Below are 6,216 nucleotides of genomic sequence, written 5' to 3' on the forward strand. Positions count from 1 at the left end.
ATGAGTAGGTGTGTCCAAACTTTTGACTGGTAATATATATATATATATATATATATATATATATATATATATATATATATATATATATACAGTTGAAGTCAGAAGTTTTACATACACTTAGGTTGGAGTCAATAAAACTTGTTTTTCCAACCACTCCTCAAATTTCTTGTTAACAAACTATAGTTTTGGCAAGTCGGTTAGAACAACTACTTTGTGCTTGACGCAAGTCATTTTTCCAACAATTGTTTTCAGACAGATTTTTTCACTTATAATTCACTGTATCACAATTCTAGTAGGTCAGAAGTTTACATACACTAAGTTGACTATGCCTTTAAACAGCTTGGAAAATTCCAGAAAATGATGTCATGGCTTTAGAAGCTTCTGATAGGCTAATTGACATAATTTGAGTCAATTGGAGGCGTACCTGTGGATGCATTTCCAGGCCTACCTTCAAACTCAGTGCCTCTGCTTGACATCATGGGAAAATCAAAAGGCATCAGCCAAGACCTCCACAAGTCTGGTTCATCCTTGGGAGCAATTTCCAAATGCCTGGAGGTACCACGTTCATCTGTACAAACAATAGTACGCAAGTATAAACACCATGGGACCACGCAGCCGTCATACCGCTCAGGAAGGAGACACGTTCTGTGTCCTAGAGATGAACGTACTTTGGTGCGAAAAGTGCAAATCAATCCCAGAACAACAGCAAAGGATCTTGTAAAGATGCTGGAGGAAACAGGTACAAAAGTATCTATATCCACAGTACAACGAGTCCTATTTCGACATAACCTGAAAGGCCGCACAGCAAGGAAGAAGCCGCTGCTCCAAAACCGCCATAAAAAAGCCAGACTACGGTTTGCAACTGCACATGAGGACAAAGATCGTACTTTTTAGAGAAATGTCTCTGGTCTGATGAAACAAAAATATAACTGTTTGGCCATAATGACCATCGTTATGTTTGGAGGAAAAAGGGGGAGGCTTGCAAGCCGAAGAACACTATCCCAACCATGAAGCACGGGGGTGGCAGCATCATGTTGTGGGTGTGCTTTGCTGCAGGAGGGACTGGTGCACTTCTCAAAATAGAAGGCATCATGAGGCAGGAAAATTATGTGGATATATTGAAGCAACATCTCAAGACATCAGTCAGGAAGTTAAAGCTTGGTCGCAAATGGATCTTCCAAATGGACAATGACCTCAAGCATACTTCCAAAGTTGTGGCAAAATGGCTTAAGGACAACAAAGTCAAGGTATTGGAGTGACCGTCACAAAGCCCTGACCTCAATCCAATAGAAAATTTGTGGGCAGAATTGAAAAAGCGTATGCGAGCAAGAAGGCCTACAAACCTAACCCAGTTACACCAGCTGTCAGGAGGAATGGGCCAAAATTCACCCAACTTATTGTGGGAAGCTTGTGGAAGGCTACCCAAAACATTTGACCCAAGTTAAACAATTTAAAGGCAATGCTACCAAATACTAATTGAGTGTATGTGTAACGGATGTGAAATGGCTAGCTAGTTAGCGGGTATGCGCTAGTAGCATTTCAATCAGTTACGTCACTTGCTCTGAGACATTAAGTAGGGTTGCCCCTTGCTCTGCAAGGGCCGCGGCTTTCGTGGAGCGATGGGTAACGATGCTTCGTGGGTGTCAGTTGTTGTTGTGTGCAGAGGGTCCCTGGTTCGCGCCCGTGTCGGGGCGAGGTGACGTACTAAAGTTATACTGTTACATATGTAAACTTCTGACCCACTGGGAATGTGATAAAGGAAATAAAAGCTGAAATAAATCATTCTCTCTATTATTATTCTGACATTTCACATTCATAAAATAAAGTGGTGATCCTAACTGACCTAAGACAGGGAATTTTTTACTAGGATTAAATGTCAGGAATTGTGAAAAACTGATTTTAAATGTATTTGGCTAAGGTTCATGTAAACTTCATACACATGATCCAGTTATATATTAATGTGCTCCTTCTCCGGTTCAGGCTGTTGAAGAGCTCCAGACTGCTTTTCAGTCACTGCAGGCCTTCCTTTATGGTCTCAAACTGGTCTTGAATGTACAAAAAAACGAAATTCATGACCTTTAATAGCCGAGTTAGAACTCAGAGAACGTTAGCATTGTCACATCTGGTGGCTTATCCATTGAAAAAGTGTCATCCTACCAATACCTAGGTATTTGGTTGGATGACAAGTTGTCCTTTAAAGTTCATGTGGATAATCTTGTGACAAAGCTTAATTTGAAATTGGGTTTTTATTTTCGTAATAAGGCTTGTTTCCCGCTTATGGCTAGAAAGAAGCTAGTTCAGGCCTCTTTTCTCTCTGTAATTGATTTATGGTGACTTGTTGTATGTGCATGCAGCCTCCTCTGTCTTACAGAGACTGGACTATGTTTATCATGCAGCCTCCTCTGTCTTACAGAGACTGGACTATGTTTATCATGCAGCCTCCTCTGTCTTACAGAGACTGGACTATGTTTATCATGCAGCCTCCTCTGCCTTACAGAGACTGGACTATGTTTATCATGCAGCCTCCTCTGTCTTACAGAGACTGGACTATGTTTATCATGCAGCCTCCTCTGTCTTACAGAGACTGGACTATGTTTATCATGCAGCCTCCTCTGTCTTACAGAGACTGGACTATGTTTATCATGCAGCCTCCTCTGTCTTACAGAGACTGGACTATGTTTATCATGCAGCCTCCTCTGTCTTACAGAGACTGGACTATGTTTATCATGCAGCCTCCTCTGTCTTACAGAGACTGGACTATGTTTATCATGCAGCTTCCTCTGTCTTACAGAGACTGGACTATGTTTATCATGCAGCCTCCTCTGTCTTACAGAGACTGGACTCTGTTTATCATGCAGCTTCCTCTGTCTTACAGAGTCTGGACTCGGTTAATCATGCATCGTTGCGCATTATTACAAATGCCAAGTCACTCAGCCACCTTTGCACCTTGTACCAAATGGTGGGTTGGACCTCACTTTATATGAGCAGAAAGATACATTTGTATGTGTTCATCTACAAAGGCCTTTTGGGTAAACTCCCTCTTTACCTCTGTAGTCTGGTCTCCTTCACCACCAGCAGGTAAACTCCCTCTTTACCTCTGTAGTCTGGTCTCCTTCACCACCAGCAGGTAAACTCCCTCTTTACCTCTGTAGTCTGGTCTCCTTCACCACCAGCAGGTAAACTCCCTCTTTACCTCTGTAGTCTGGTCTCCTTCACCACCAGCAGGTAAACTCCCTCTTTACCTCTGTAGTCTGGTCTCCTTCACCACCAGCAGGTAAACTCCCTCTGTAGTCTGGTCTCCTTCACCACCAGCAGGTAAACTCCCTCTTTACCTCTGTAGTCTGGTCTCCTTCACCGCCAGCAGGTAAACTCCCTCTTTACCTCTGTAGTCTGGTCTCCTTCACCGCCAGCAGGTAAACTCCCTCTTTACCTCTGTAGTCTGGTCTCCTTCACCGCCAGCAGGTAAACTCCCTCTTTACCTCTGTAGTCTGGTCTCCTTCACCGCCAGCAGGTAAACTCCCTCTTTACCTCTGTAGTCTGGTCTCCTTCACCGCCAGCAGGTAAACTCCCTCTTTACCTCTGTAGTCTGGTCTCCTTCACCGCCAGCAGGTAAACTCCCTCTTTACCTCTGTAGTCTGGTCTCCTTCACCGCCAGCAGGTAAACTCTCTCTTTACCTCTGTAGTCTGGTCTCCTTCACCGCCAGCAGGTAAACTCCCTCTTTACCTCTGTAGTCTGGTCTCCTTCACCACCAGCAGGTAAACTCCCTCTTTACCTCTGTAGTCTGGTCTCCTTCACCACCAGCAGGTAAACTCCCTCTTTACCTCTGTAGTCTGGTCTCCTTCACCGCCAGCAGGTAAACTCCCTCTTTACCTCTGTAATCTGGTCTCCTTCACCGCCAGCAGGTAAACTCTCTCTTTACCTCTGTAGTCTGGTCTCCTTCACCGCCAGCAGGTAAACTCCCTCTGTAGTCTGGTCTCCTTCACCGCCAGCAGGTAAACTCCCTCTTTACCTCTGTAGTCTGGTCTCCTTCACCACCAGCAGGTAAACTCCCTCTTTACCTCTGTAGTCTGGTCTCCTTCACCACCAGCAGGTAAACTCCCTATTTACCTCTGTAATCTGGTCTCCTTCACCGCCAGCAGGTAAACTCCCTCTTTACCTCTGTAGTCTGGTCTCCTTCACCGCCAGCAGGTAAACTCCCTCTGTAGTCTGGTCTCCTTCACCGCCAGCAGGTAAACTCCCTCTTTACCTCTGTAGTCTGGTCTTCTTCACCACCAGCAGGTAAACTCCCTCTTTACCTCTGTAGTCTGGTCTCCTTCACCACCAGCAGGTAAACTCCCTCTGTAGTCTGGTCTCCTTCACCGCCAGCAGGTAAACTCCCTCTGTAGTCTGGTCTCCTTCACCACCAGCAGGTAAACTCCCTCTTTACCTCTGTAGTCTGGTCTCCTTCACCACCAGCAGGTAAACTCCCTATTTACCTCTGTAATCTGGTCTCCTTCACCGCCAGCAGGTAAACTCCCTCTTTACCTCTGTAGTCTGGTCTCCTTCACCGCCAGCAGGTAAACTCCCTCTTTACCTCTGTAGTCTGGTCTCCTTCACCGCCAGCAGGTAAACTCCCTCTGTAGTCTGGTCTCCTTCACCGCCAGCAGGTAAACTCCCTCTTTACCTCTGTAGTCTGGTCTCCTTCACCACCAGCAGGTAAACTCCCTCTTTACCTCTGTAGTCTGGTCTCCTTCACCACCAGCAGGTAAACTCCCTCTTTACCTCTGTAGTCTGGTCTCCTTCACTACCAGCAGGTAAACTCCCTCTGTAGTCTGGTCTCCTTCACCGCCAGCAGGTAAACTCCCTCTGTAGTCTGGTCTCCTTCACCACCAGCAGGTAAACTCCCTCTTTAGTCTGGTCTCCTTCACCACCAGCAGGTAAACTCCCTCTTTACCTCTGTAGTCTGGTCTCCTTCACCACCAGCAGGTAAACTCCCTATTTACCTCTGTAATCTGGTCTCCTTCACCGCCAGCAGGTAAACTCCCTCTTTACCTCTGTAATCTGGTCTCCTTCACCGCCAGCAGGTAAACTCCCTCTTTACCTCTGTAGTCTGGTCTCCTTCACCACCAGCAGGTAAACTCCCTCTTTACCTCTGTAGTCTGGTCTCCTTCACCGCCAGCAGGTAAACTCTCTCTTTACCTCTGTAGTCTGGTCTCCTTCACCGCCAGCAGGTAAACTCTCTCTTTACCTCTGTAGTCTGGTCTCCTTCACCGCCAGCAGGTAAACTCCCTCTGTAGTCTGGTCTCCTTCACCGCCAGCAGGTAAACTCTCTCTTTACCTCTGTAGTCTGGTCTCCTTCACCGCCAGCAGGTAAACTCCCTCTTTACCTCTGTAGTCTGGTCTCCTTCACCGCCAGCAGGTAAACTCTCTCTTTACCTCTGTAGTCTGGTCTCCTTCACCACCAGCAGGTAAACTCCCTCTTTACCTCTGTAGTCTGGTCTCCTTCACCACCAGCAGGTAAACTCCCTCTTTACCTCTGTAGTCTGGTCTCCTTCACCATCAGCAGTTACCATACCCGGTCTGCTAGGAGGTTGCTATGTTACCATACCCGGTCTGCTAGGTGGTTGCTATGTTACCATACCCGGTCTGCTAGGAGGTTGCTATGTTACCATACCCGGTCTGCTAGGAGGTTGCTATGTTACCATACCCGGTCTGCTAGGTGGTTGCTATGTTACCATACCCGGTCTGCTAGGAGGTTGCTATGTTACCATACCCGGTCTGCTAGGTGGTTGCTATGTTACCATACCCGGGCTGCTAGGTGGTTGCTATGTTACCATACCCGGGCTGCTAGGTGGTTGCTACTTAAAGTCCCCAGGACATTCACAGTATTAGGCAAGACTGCCTTCTCTTCTTGTGCACCAGAGGCATTGAATAATCTACAAACCATGCTTCATCTAGATATGTTAGTGCCACTAAATGAATTTTAAATATTGATGGGAGACTCTGTTAAAGAGGACTGTAAATGCTTTTTTTTTAGGCTGGATCGTGTTGTTTTATGTTTTAATTCTGTAAAGTATTGATTGTTGCTGCCTTCTTGGACAGGTCTCCATTGAAAAAGAGACTCTGGGTGTCAATGGGCTTTTCCTGGTTAAATAAAAATGGTTGTCATTGAGCTGCATGGCCAGTTCTGCTCCAAGACGTGGAGGTACCATGGTAGTCATGGCGCCCCTCAGTGG

This window comes from Salvelinus fontinalis, chromosome 9 (genome assembly GCF_029448725.1).
Source record: "Salvelinus fontinalis isolate EN_2023a chromosome 9, ASM2944872v1, whole genome shotgun sequence".
Taxonomy (NCBI): domain Eukaryota; kingdom Metazoa; phylum Chordata; class Actinopteri; order Salmoniformes; family Salmonidae; genus Salvelinus; species Salvelinus fontinalis.